Source organism: Budorcas taxicolor, chromosome 1 (assembly GCF_023091745.1).
Source record: "Budorcas taxicolor isolate Tak-1 chromosome 1, Takin1.1, whole genome shotgun sequence".
Classification (NCBI taxonomy): Eukaryota; Metazoa; Chordata; class Mammalia; order Artiodactyla; family Bovidae; genus Budorcas; species Budorcas taxicolor.
The window spans coordinates 110,748,049-110,759,867 of NC_068910.1; positions in this window are offsets into that span (position 1 = coordinate 110,748,049).

Genomic DNA, 11,819 nt, shown 5'->3' on the forward strand with positions numbered 1-11,819 from the left:
TAAGCAGGGTGACAATATAAAGCCTTGACGTACTCCTTTTCCTATTTGGAACCAGTCTGTTGTTCCTTGTCCAGTTCTATCTGTTGCTTCCTGACCTGCATATAGGTTTCTCAAGAGGCAGGTCAGGAGGTCTGGTATTCCCATCTCTTGAAGAATTTTCCACAGTTTATTGTGATCCAGTCAAAGGCTTTGGCATGGTCAATAAAGCAGAAATAGATATTTTTCTGGAACTCTCTTGCTTTTTCGATGATACAGCAAATGTTGGCAATTTGATCTCTGGTTCCTCTGCCTTTTCTAAAACCAACTTGAATATCTGGAAGCTCACAGTTCACGTATTGCTGAAGCCTGGCTTGGAGAATTTTGAGCATTACTTTACTAGCGTGTGAGATGAGTGCAGTTGTGCTGTAGTTTGAACATTCTTTGGCATTGCCTTTCTTCACGATTGGAATGAAAACTGACATTTTCCCGTCCTGTGGCCACTGCTGAGTTTTCCAAATTTGCTGGCATATTGAGTGCAGCACTTTCACAGCATCATCTTTCAGGATTTGAAATAGCTCCACTGGAATTCCATCACCTCCACTAGCTTTTTTCATAGTGATGCTTTCTAAGGCCCGCTTGACTTCACATTCCAGGATGTCTGGCTCTAGGTGAGTGAACATACCATCGTGATTATCTTGGTCATGAAGATCTTTTTTGTACAGTTCTTCTGTGTATTCTTGCCACCTCTTAATATCTTCTGCTTCTGTTAGGTCCATACCATTTCTGTCCTTTATTGAGCCCATCTTTGCATGAAATGTTCCCTTGGTATCTCTAATTGTCTTGAAGAGATCTCTAGTCTTTCCCATTCTGTTGTTTTCCTCTATTCCTTTGCATTGATCACGGAGGAAGGCTTTCTTATCTCTTCTTGCTATTCTTTGGAACTCTGCATTCAGATGCTTATATTTTTCCTTTTCTCCTTTGCTTTTTGCTTCTCTTCTTTTCACAGCTATTTGTAAGGCCTCCCCAGACAGCCATTTTGCTTTTTTGCATTTCTTTTCCATGGGATGGTCTTGATCCTTGTCTCCTGTACAATGTCATGAACCTCAGTCCATAGCTCATCAGGCACTGTCTATCAGTTCTAGTCCCTTAAATCTGTTTGTCACTTCCACTGTATAATCATAAGGGATTTGATTTAGGTCATACCTGAATGGTCTAGTGGTTTCCCCTACTTTCTTCAATTTAAGTCTGAATTTGGCAATAAGGAGTTTATGATCTGAGCCACAGTCAGCTCCCGGTCTTGTTTTTGCTGACTGTGTAGAGCTTCTCCATCTTTGGCTGCAAAGAATAATCAATCTGATTTCGGTGTTGACCATCTGGTGATGTCCACATGTAGAGTCTTCTCTTGTGTTGTTGGAAGAGGGTGCTTGCTATGACCAGTGCGTTCTCTTGGCAAAACTCTATTAGCCTTTGCCCTGCTTCATTCCATATTCCAAGGCCAAATTTGCCTGTTACTCCCGGTGTTTCTTGACTTCCTACTTCTGTATTCCCGTCCCCTATAATGAAAAGGACATCTTTTTTGGGTGTTAGTTCTAAAAGATCTTGTAGGTCTTCATAGAACCATTCAGCTTCAGCTTCCTCAGCATTACTGGTTGGGGTATAGACTTGGATTACTGTGATATTGAATGGTTTGCTTTGGAAACGAACAGAGATCATTCTGTCGTTCTTGAGATTGCATCCAAGTACTGCATTTTGGACTCTTTTGTTGACCATGATGGCTACTCCGTTTCTTCTAAAGGAGTCCTGCCCACAGTAGTAGATATAATGGTCATCTGAGTTAAATTCACCCATTCCAGTCCATTTTAGTTTGCTGATTCCTAGAATGTCAACGTTCACCCTTGCCATCTCTTGTTTGACCACTTCCAATTTGCCTTGATTCATGGACCTAACATTCCAGGTTAATGATGCACAGATGAATACCCTGCAGGTAAAATCTAAAATCTCATTTTGCCATCACTTGTGCTAAAGCATTTGCATACATCAATTTCTTCAGTTTACTACATCTCTATTAAGTAAGTGCTGAAGTATTGCGAAATGACTGCCAGGAGTGGAGTTCTTTGCTTGGCTGCCACCTATTGGGGGTGGAGAGGTGGATTGGCTGCCGATGGTGGCTAAGAAAACCTTGTCTGGAGAAGGCACCTTTCTGCCCAGGCCCACCAGGAGGGCCAATGCCTGGATCGCTTGAACGCTTTGTGATGCTAGATATTTCAGCATTTGATTTGTTGTTCAGTCGCTCAGTGATATCCAACTCTTTACAACGCCATTGAATGCAGCATGCTAGGCTTCCCTGCCCTTCACTATCACCCAGAGCTTGCTCAAACTCATGTCCATAGAGTCGATTGTACCATCCAACCATCTCATCCTCTGTCATCCCCTTCTCCTCCTGCCATCAATCTGTCCCAGCATCTGGGTCTTTTCCATTGAGTCAGCTCTTTCCATCAGGTGGCCAACGTAATGGAGCTTCAGTTTCAGCATCAGTCCTTCCAATGAATATTCTGGACTGATTTTCTATTGCATTGACTGGTGTGATCTCCTTTCAGTCCAAGGGACTGTCAAGAGTCTTCCCCAGCACCACAGTACTAAAGCATCAATACTTTGGTGCTTAGCTCTCACATCCTTACATGACTACTGGAAAAACCCATAGCTTTGTCTATACAGACCTTTGTCAGCAAAGTGATCTCTCTGCTTTTTAAAGTGCTTTGTAAGTTGCTCATAGATTTTCTTCCAAGAAGCATGTGTCTTTTAATTTCATGGTTGCAGTCACCATCTGCAGTGATTTTGGAGCCCAGTAAAAGAAAATCACTGTTTCCATTGTTTCCCCATCTATTTGTCATAAAGTAATAGGACTGGATGCTGGAGAAGGCAATGGCACCCCACTCCAGTAATTCTGCTTGGAAAATCCCATGGACGGAGGAGCCTGGTGGGCTGCCATCTATGGGGTGGCACAGAGTTGGACACCAGTGAAGCGACTTCACTTTCACTTTTCATTTTCATGCATTGGAGAAAGAAATGGCAACCCACTCCAGTGTTACCTAGAGAATCCCAGGGACGGGGAGCCTGGTGGGCTGCTGTCTATGGGGTTGCACAGAGTCGGACACAACTGAAGTGACTTAGCAGCAGCAGCAGCCATAATCTTAGTTTTTTGAATGTTGAGTTTTAAGCCAGCTTTTTTACTCTCCTTTCACCTTCAACAAGAGGCTCTTTAGTTCCTCTTCTGTTCTTGCCATAAGGGTGGTGTCATCTGCATACCTGAGGTTGTTAGTATTTCTCCCTGCAATCTTGATTCCAGCTTGTGCTTCATCCAGTCCATTACTTCATATGATGTACTCTGCATGTAAGTTAAATAAGCAGTGAAATGAGCACAACTGTGAAATGAGTGCAGTTGTGTGGTGGTTTGAACATTCTTTCGCATTGCCTTTCTCTGGGACTGGAATGAAAACTGACCTTTTGCAGTCCTGTGGCCACTGCTCATTTTTCCAAATTTGCTGACACATTAAGTGCAGCACTGTAACAGTGCCATCTTTTAGGATTTGAAACAGATCAGCTGGAATTCTATCACCTCCACTAGCTTTGTTGGTAGTGATGCTTCCAAAGGCCCACGTGATGTCACACTCCAAGATGTCGAACTCTAGGTGAGTGATCACACCATCATGGTTATCTGGGTCATTAAATCTTTTTGTACAGTTCTTCTGTGTATTCTTGCCACCTCTTTGTAATATCTTCTGCTTCTGTTCGGTCCATACTATTTCTGTCCTTTATTGTGCCCATCTTTGCATGAAATGTTCCCTTGGTATCTCTAATTTTCTTGAGATCTCTAGTCTTTCCCATTCTGTTATTTTCCTCTATGTCTTTGCATTGTTTCTTAGGAAGGCTTTCTTCTCTCTCCTTGCTATTCTTTGGAACTCTGCATTCAGATGGGTATATCGTTCCTTTTTTCCTTTGTCTTTTGCTTCTCTTCTTTTCTCAGCTATTTGTAGGGCCTCCTCAGACAACTGTTTTGCCTTTTTGCATTTCTTTTTCTTATGGATGGTTTTCATCAGTGCCTCCTGTACAATGTTATGAACCTCCATCCATAGTTCTTCAGGCACTCTGACTATCATAGCTAATCCTTTGAATCTCTTTGTCACTTCCACTGTATAATTTAGGTCATACTTGAATGGCCTAGTGGTTTTCCCTTTTCTTCAGTTTAAGTCTGAATTTGGCAATAAGGAGTTCATGATCTGATCCACAGTCAGCTCACAGTCTTGCTTTTGCTGAGTGTATAGAGCTTCTCCATCTTTGGCTGCAAAGAATATAAGCAATCTGATTTCAGTATTGACCATCCGGTGACGTCCATGTGTAGAGTCTTCTCTTGTGTTGTTGGAAGAGGTTGTTTAATATGACCAGTGCATTCTCTTGACAAAACTCTGTCAGCCTTTGCCCTGCTTCATTTTGTGCTCCAAGGCTATCCTCCAGCATTTGATGGAGAGTGGCAAAAGTCAATCCATGAATTGTGTAGGAGACGATACTTGACTAGAAAACAAATACAATGATTGATTTTGCTGCTAGTTGGAGCTCAGGGCAGGTTGCTCCAAATTATGCCTCCATAACATATGGGTTAGTTTGAATTCAGTTTACTTGAAAACTGGTAGGTGCAAGAAGGTTACTTTGAGCTTCCTGTCTGTCCCCCTGAAAGCAGGAAATAAAACTGTCATACTTTCTTGCTGTATAGTAGCAAAGGTAGGAAGACATCATTATTACCAGAGACAGGGAATTCATGGCAGAGAATTTTGTGTAAGCAGACTTTGATATTTCTTTACTAATTTACTACTCAAAGCCCAAGCTTTGCTTAAATTCCTTACTAATTTTTATTGTTCCTTTGTCTAAAAAATATAAAAGCTGTCTGCTTTAGCCACTTCTTACTTAGGACTTAACTCTATGTGAGACCTCTGTGCACATGAATTAAATTTGTTTTTCTCCTATTTATCTGTTGTGTGTTAATTTTATTATTAGTTCAGCCACAAGAAGTCAGGATGGGTAAAGTAGGAAATTTGCCTCTCCTGGACACTATGTATAAGCAACTCACCCTAAAAATGTGGTAGAAGAGATATGGAAAGTCCAGCAAGGTTGCTGACTAATATTAAGAAAGTGGCACATCTGTTGGAAACTTTCTCAGGAATGAATTAACAGATCTGAATAGAATTAAAGAACTAAAAGAAAGAGAAGGACTATGACAGCCTGACCAGTTCTGACCAGCTGTTGAGAATACCTGGTATATTTAGATGAATTTTTCTAAATAGACTGAGGGTAGAACTTGAGTGCAGAGAAGGCAATGGCACCCACTCCAGTACTCTTGCCTGGAAAATCCCATGAACAGAGGAGCCTGGTAGGCTGCAGTCCATGGAGTCACTAAGAATTGGACACAACTGAGCGAATTCACTTTCACTTTTTACTTTCATGCATTGGAGAAGGAAATGGCAACCCACTACAGTGTTCTCACCTGGAGAATCCCAGGGACAGGAAGCCTGGGGGGCTGCGGTCTATGGGGTCGCACTGAGTCGAACATGACTGAAGCAACTTAGCAGCAGCAGCAGCAGAACTTGAGTGCAGCATCCTAAAAGATGATATTGTTAAAGTACTATACTCAATATGTCAGCAAATCTGGAAAACTCAGCAGTGGCCACAGGACTCAAAAAGGTCAGTTTCCATTCCAATCCCAAAGACAGGTAATGCCAAAGAATGTTCAAGCTACCACACAATTTTACTCATCTCCCACACTAGCAAAGTAACGCTCAAACTTCTCCAAGCCGGGCTTCAACCGTGTGTGAACCGTGAACTTCCAGATGTTCAAGCTGGATTTAGAAAAGGCAGAGGAACCAGAGATCAAATTGCCAACACCCACTGGATCATTGAAAAAACAAAAGAGTTCCAGAAGAATATCTGTTTTATTTACTATGTCAAAGGCTTTGACTGTGTGGATCACAACACACTGTGGAAAATTCTTCAAGAGATGGGAATACCAGACCACCTGACATGCCTCCTGAGAAATCTGTATGCAGGTCAAGAAGCAATAGTTATAACCAGACATGGAACAACAGACTGGTTCCAAATCGGGAAAGGAATACATCAAGGCTGTATATTGTCACCCTGCTTATTTAACTTATATACAGAGTACATCATAAGAAATGCTGGGCTGGATGAAGCCCAAGCTGGAATCAAGATTACTGGGAGAAATACCAATAACCTCAGATATGCAGATGACACCACCCTTATGGCAGAAAGTGAAGAGGAGCTAAAAAGCCTCTTGATGAAAGTGAAAGAGGAGAGTGAAAAAGTTGGCTTAAAACTCAACCTTCAGAAAACTAAGATCATGGCATCTGGCCCCATCACTTCATGGCAAATAGATGGGGAAGCAGTGGAAACAGTGTCAGACTTTATTTTTTTGGGTTCAAAATCACTGAAGATGGTGACTGCAGCCATGAAATTCAAAGACGCTTGCTCTTGGAAGAAAAGTTATGACCAACCTAGACAGCATATTAAAAAGCAGAGACATTACTTTGCTAACAAAAGTCAGTCTTGTCAAAGCTATGGTTTTTCCAGTAGTCATGGATGGATGTGAGAGTTGGACTATAAAGAAAGCTGAGGGCCAATTGTGCTTTTGAATTGTTGTGTTGGAGAAGACACTTGAGAGTCCCTTGAACTGCAAGGAGTTCCAAGCAGTCCATCCTGAAGGAAATCAGTCCTGAATATTCATTGGAAGGACTGATGCTGAAGCTGAAACTCCAATACTATGGCCACCTCATGTGAAGAACTGACTTATTGGAAAAGACCCTGATGTTTGGAAAGATTGAAGGCAGGAAGAGAAGGGGATGACAGAGGATGAGATGGTTGGATGGCATCACCGACTCAGTGGACATGTTTGAATAAACTCCGGGAGTTGGTGATGGACAGGGAAGGCCTGGCGAGCTGCAGTCCATAGGGTCGCAGAGAGTGAGACACAACTAAGCGACTTAACTGAAGTCACAGGGAAATTTATAAAACATGAAAATACCAGTCCCAAATCCATGTACAGTATATATCCATTTTTGTTTAAAAAAATGAGGCAGGGACCAGTGGATGAAAACAGTTTAAAAGGAAACACACTAACATGTTACCAGTGACTATCTCTGGGTAGGGGAATTATGGAAGATTTTTATATTTACTTTTCGCTTGCCTGCATTTTACTAAGATTTTTACAGTAACTTTTTTTTTCTTTAAAGCTGATACATGCTACATTGTTTTAAAATAGAAAATATATCCTGAAGGACAAAGAGAACAACTAAAGATATATTTAGACTCCTTTGGAGGTTATTTTTTGCACTCTTGAAAAGGTTTGTAACATTGTGAGCTCAAACAACTATTTAAGAAAGCTATTCCGATAATTAGTTAGATCACTTATATCAGCAACACTGGCATATGCCCTATATGAGAGACACATAATTTACTGTTACTCTGAATTTTCTTTCTCTTCAGATAAATTTTTTTCTGAATTGGCCAAATTTGTCCTATCTCTGGCTGATGTCAATGGAACCCCAAATGAGGTGGACAATCATATATAATTACTGAATGAAGACTTAAGTATTTAATATCTAGCTGGAAGTTAAATACTTCTCTCCCCCCTTTATTAGTCAGGGTTCTCCATGTGCACAAATATAGGAAGAGGTTTCTTTTAAGGACCTGGCTCACATGATTATGAAGCCTAGGGTTTACACAATCGGCAGGGTTTGTGGGCAGGTTGAAGACCGTGCAAGGAGCCAGTGTTGCAGTTCAAGTCCAGAGCCTGTCTGCCTGAGAGTTCCATGCTGTTCCTGGAGGTCAGTCTTTTGTTCTAAATATTTAGATCTGCAGCTGATTGGATGAGGCTGACCCACATTATGCAGGACAATCTCCTTTACTTAAAGTCTGCCAGTTTAAATGTAAATCTTATCCAAAAACACTCACAGAAGGCATCCAAAATAACGTTTGGTCATATATCTGGGCACTATGGCCCAGCCAAGTTGACACATAAAATTAACAATTACACCACTTAAAAAAAAAAAGAAAAGAATTAAGTTGGGAGGGAGGGATAGAAAGTAAAACTACCACTCTTATAGAAATGAACTTTTTGAGCTTTTAAGACCTTAGTCTTCAAAGTATAAATTAAAATTACATTTTATTTAAACATTTGCTTAATTTTCAACTGGAAATATGATAAATCACTTACATAGGTTTCACTGACTTTTAGAAGCACTCCAAAAGAGATGAGTAAATAAAACTGTCAAGGCTTCCTTTATTATTTAAAAAAAAATTTTTTTTAAAGCTTATTATACTTTTAACGAAAAGTCAGTTTCTTCCCAGTTTGATAAGGCATCTGAAAAGTATATCACAGTGACTTTATTTTTGAAATGTAGTTATACTTTCACCACTTCTTTTTCTCAGATTTTAGCTGATATATGGGAGGAACAAAAGTGTTTTGTATCTCATCTTCAGATGGCGAACTCTTCTACATTATTTTGGCCCTGATATTTCATGCTATTTAGGACTGATGCTTTAAGACTGCTCTGATAGCCTTCGTATAATCTCACTGCTTTGGAGAATGGTGGGCTGGCAATCATTCACTGGCTCTGAAACCGTGTAAATCAGATTGGGACTTGAATCCATAGTCTTTTAACTAAGATCACACCTGGTGTCAGGACATAATGAACCTCGGGTTCTTGATGTCTCATTGCATAAAGAATTCAGTGAGAGACAAAGTGATAGGTAAAACTTTATTTTCCTGGGCTCCAAAATCACTGCAGATGCTGACTGCAGCCATGAAATTAAAAGGCACTTGTTCCTTGAAAGAAAAACTATGACAAACCTAGATAGTGTATTAAAAAGCAGAGGAATTACTTTGCTGACAAAGGTCTGTATAGTCAAAGCGATGGTTTTTCCAGTGGTCATGTATGGATGTGAGAGTTTGACCATAAAAAATGCTGAGCAGTAAAGAATTGATGCTTTTGAACTGTGGTGTTGGAGAAGACTCTTGAGAGTCCCGTGAGCTGCCAGGAGATTAAACCAGTCAATCCTAAAGGTGATCAGTCCTGGGTGTTTATTGGTAGGACTGATGTTGAAGCTGAAACTCCAATACTTTGGCCATCTGAGGCCAAAGACCTTGGAAAAGACCCTGATGCTGGGAAAGATTGAAGGCAGGAAGAGAGGGGATGACAGAGGATGAGATGGTTGGATGGCATCACTGACTCAGTGGACATGAGATTGAGCGAGCTCCAGGAGATGGTAAAGGACAGGGAGACGTGGCATGCTGCAGTCCGTGGGGTCACTAAGAGTCACACACAACCGAGCGACTGAACAACAAACCTTCACATAAACACTAAAAGTCCCATAAAAAAACATAAATCAGATAAAAAGCTTTTTATTGTAAAAGACACATTTGCAAAATTTTTAGTGTCAAAATTCTTTAGATTAATAACATCTTAGTTTTAAAACTTTGAAGTTATTATACTTACTTCTTTCAAATATAAATTCTCACCCTAATTAGAAAATCTCTTCTGTTTGTCAAGAGAAATGGCACTATCCAAAATGTTGTTCCAGTTTTCTGTCTACCTAGTCTCTTAACTTCATGTTATTTAAACTTGTACATAATACTCTCCTGAAACTACTCTGTAAAAGGTTACCATCTACTATTCCAACAGTCTCCTTCCTACAACTATTCTACCTTTCAATTCATTCTTGTCATATGAGCAATTTAACCATTCTGAAACACGTTTCATTTTGTCAGCCCCCAATCAATAGCACCAAGTGAAAACTAGTGGAATGAATAGTGGGAAGTAGGGTGAGGCCAGGTTATGGCTGCCCTAGAAAGTTAAATTCTGAGAGGGAAGGTTTTGAGGAGGGAATTAATATGATAAAAGGTGTTGTTTTACTTAGATCATGCTAGTCCATGGGGTCGCTAAGAGTCGGACACGACTGAGCAACTTCCCTTTCACTTTTCACTTTCATGCACTAGAGAAGGAAATGGCAACCCACTCCAGTGTTCTTGCCTGGAGAATCCCAGGGATGGGGGAGCCTGGTGGGCTGCCATCTATAGGGTCGCACAGAGTCGGACACGACTTAAGTGACTTAGCAGCAGTAGTAGCAGTAGCAATGGGCAGATGAATTAGAGATGGGAAGATGAGTCAAGGCGATCAGCTGTTGCAGAAATCAAGTATACTGCGCTGATAGAAGGGAAAGTCTTGTGGGGTCTGGGCTGGCCAAAAAAGGCTGCCTTGTTGAGAAGTTCATGGCATTGTTCAGTAGAATTCTCCAAATTGCCTGGAGAGTGCAGTGCAGGGTTTAAGGAATACACAAAATGAAGCAATTTAGTTAAAGTGTAGCAATTTGATTTTGGATGCAAAGGCTGAAGTACAAAAGTGTCTGTGGTATGATAAAGTGTTGCTGGTTCACTTGGGCATGTGAGACTATGCCCAGGGACTATGGCCGCTCTCTTTAAGAGCTATGACTATACTCAGTTAACCCCATAAAGTGAGTTCTTTGGCCCTTTTCTCAGGAAACCAGGTCAGACAAACAAAACAAAACTCTGGTTCTGCCATTGCTGCAAACTAGCAGAAACCTACGCTCCTCAAGTACCTTCTGGGCTTCGAGGAACCCCCTCCCAAGTCATTACCCTGCAAAGTTGGAGAGAACTGTAAACCCTTTCTTGTTCCATGACCTAGAAACTCGCCTCAGACTTCACCAACTGTTCCAGGGAACAAAGGTTAGCAGGAGAAAGAATTCAGGCTTACATTTTTCTTATACCTGTATAGTAAGACTGTGCTTTCTACATAAGGGGGTTCTTGGTTAGAAGGGAAAAAATTCCTAGTCTTAATTCCCTCTTGAGAGCTAGGAAACTTGTCTCCAGACTAACATAGTGGGAAACAGGGTTTGTTTATTTATTTATTTTAAGTTAAAGCAGCTGTAGTCAGAGAGAGACCTAAGGAGGATCCAGGAAGGAGGGAATGCTCACAGAATCAATTGCTTGGAAATCTAGAAGCATGAGTTACAGGGATCTTTTTCAAACAGAAATTATCAGAGATGTTGGACATGGCTGTCTCAGAAAGATGGGAATTCAGAGTAAAGATTGCAAGAGGGAGTGAAGGAGTGGGTAGTGGAACCTGGAAGCTCCACACTGTCCGGGGCCATCAGATTAGTTTCATTCCCACCTGCCTCCCACCTGTAGTCTGTGCTGTCTTTTCATCTTCTACTTCTGAACTGTTTAGAGTCCACCCATCTTTTAAGCCTTAGCTCCATTTCACTTCCTCCTTCAAGTGTTCTCTGAAGATTATAGCTTCTATTTCTTTCTCCATTCCCTGAAAGCTTATTGAGTTCATGGTTACAATCACACTAGTTAGCATGTTAATAGTAATATCAAAAGTGTAAGCCTACTCCCCTACAGTAAGGCAGTGTAATTTTTCAGTTTGGAGATTGTACTGTAAACTTTTGTATACTGCTTGGAAAAATTCTGGGTTTTATACTTATTAAAACGGGCTTCCATGGTGGCTCAGATGGTAAAGCATCTGCCTACAATGCCGGAGACCCAGGTTCAATCCCTGGGTCAGGAAGATCCCCTGGAGAAGCAAATGGCAACCCACTCCAGTACTCTTGCCTAAAAAATTCCATGGACAGAGGAGCCTGGTGGGCTACAGTCCATGGGGTCACAAAGAGTCGGACACGACTGAGTGACTTCACACCCACTCAATACTTATTATATACATCTAGGTCTAAAGTTCTGTTAACTATTCAAGAACAAC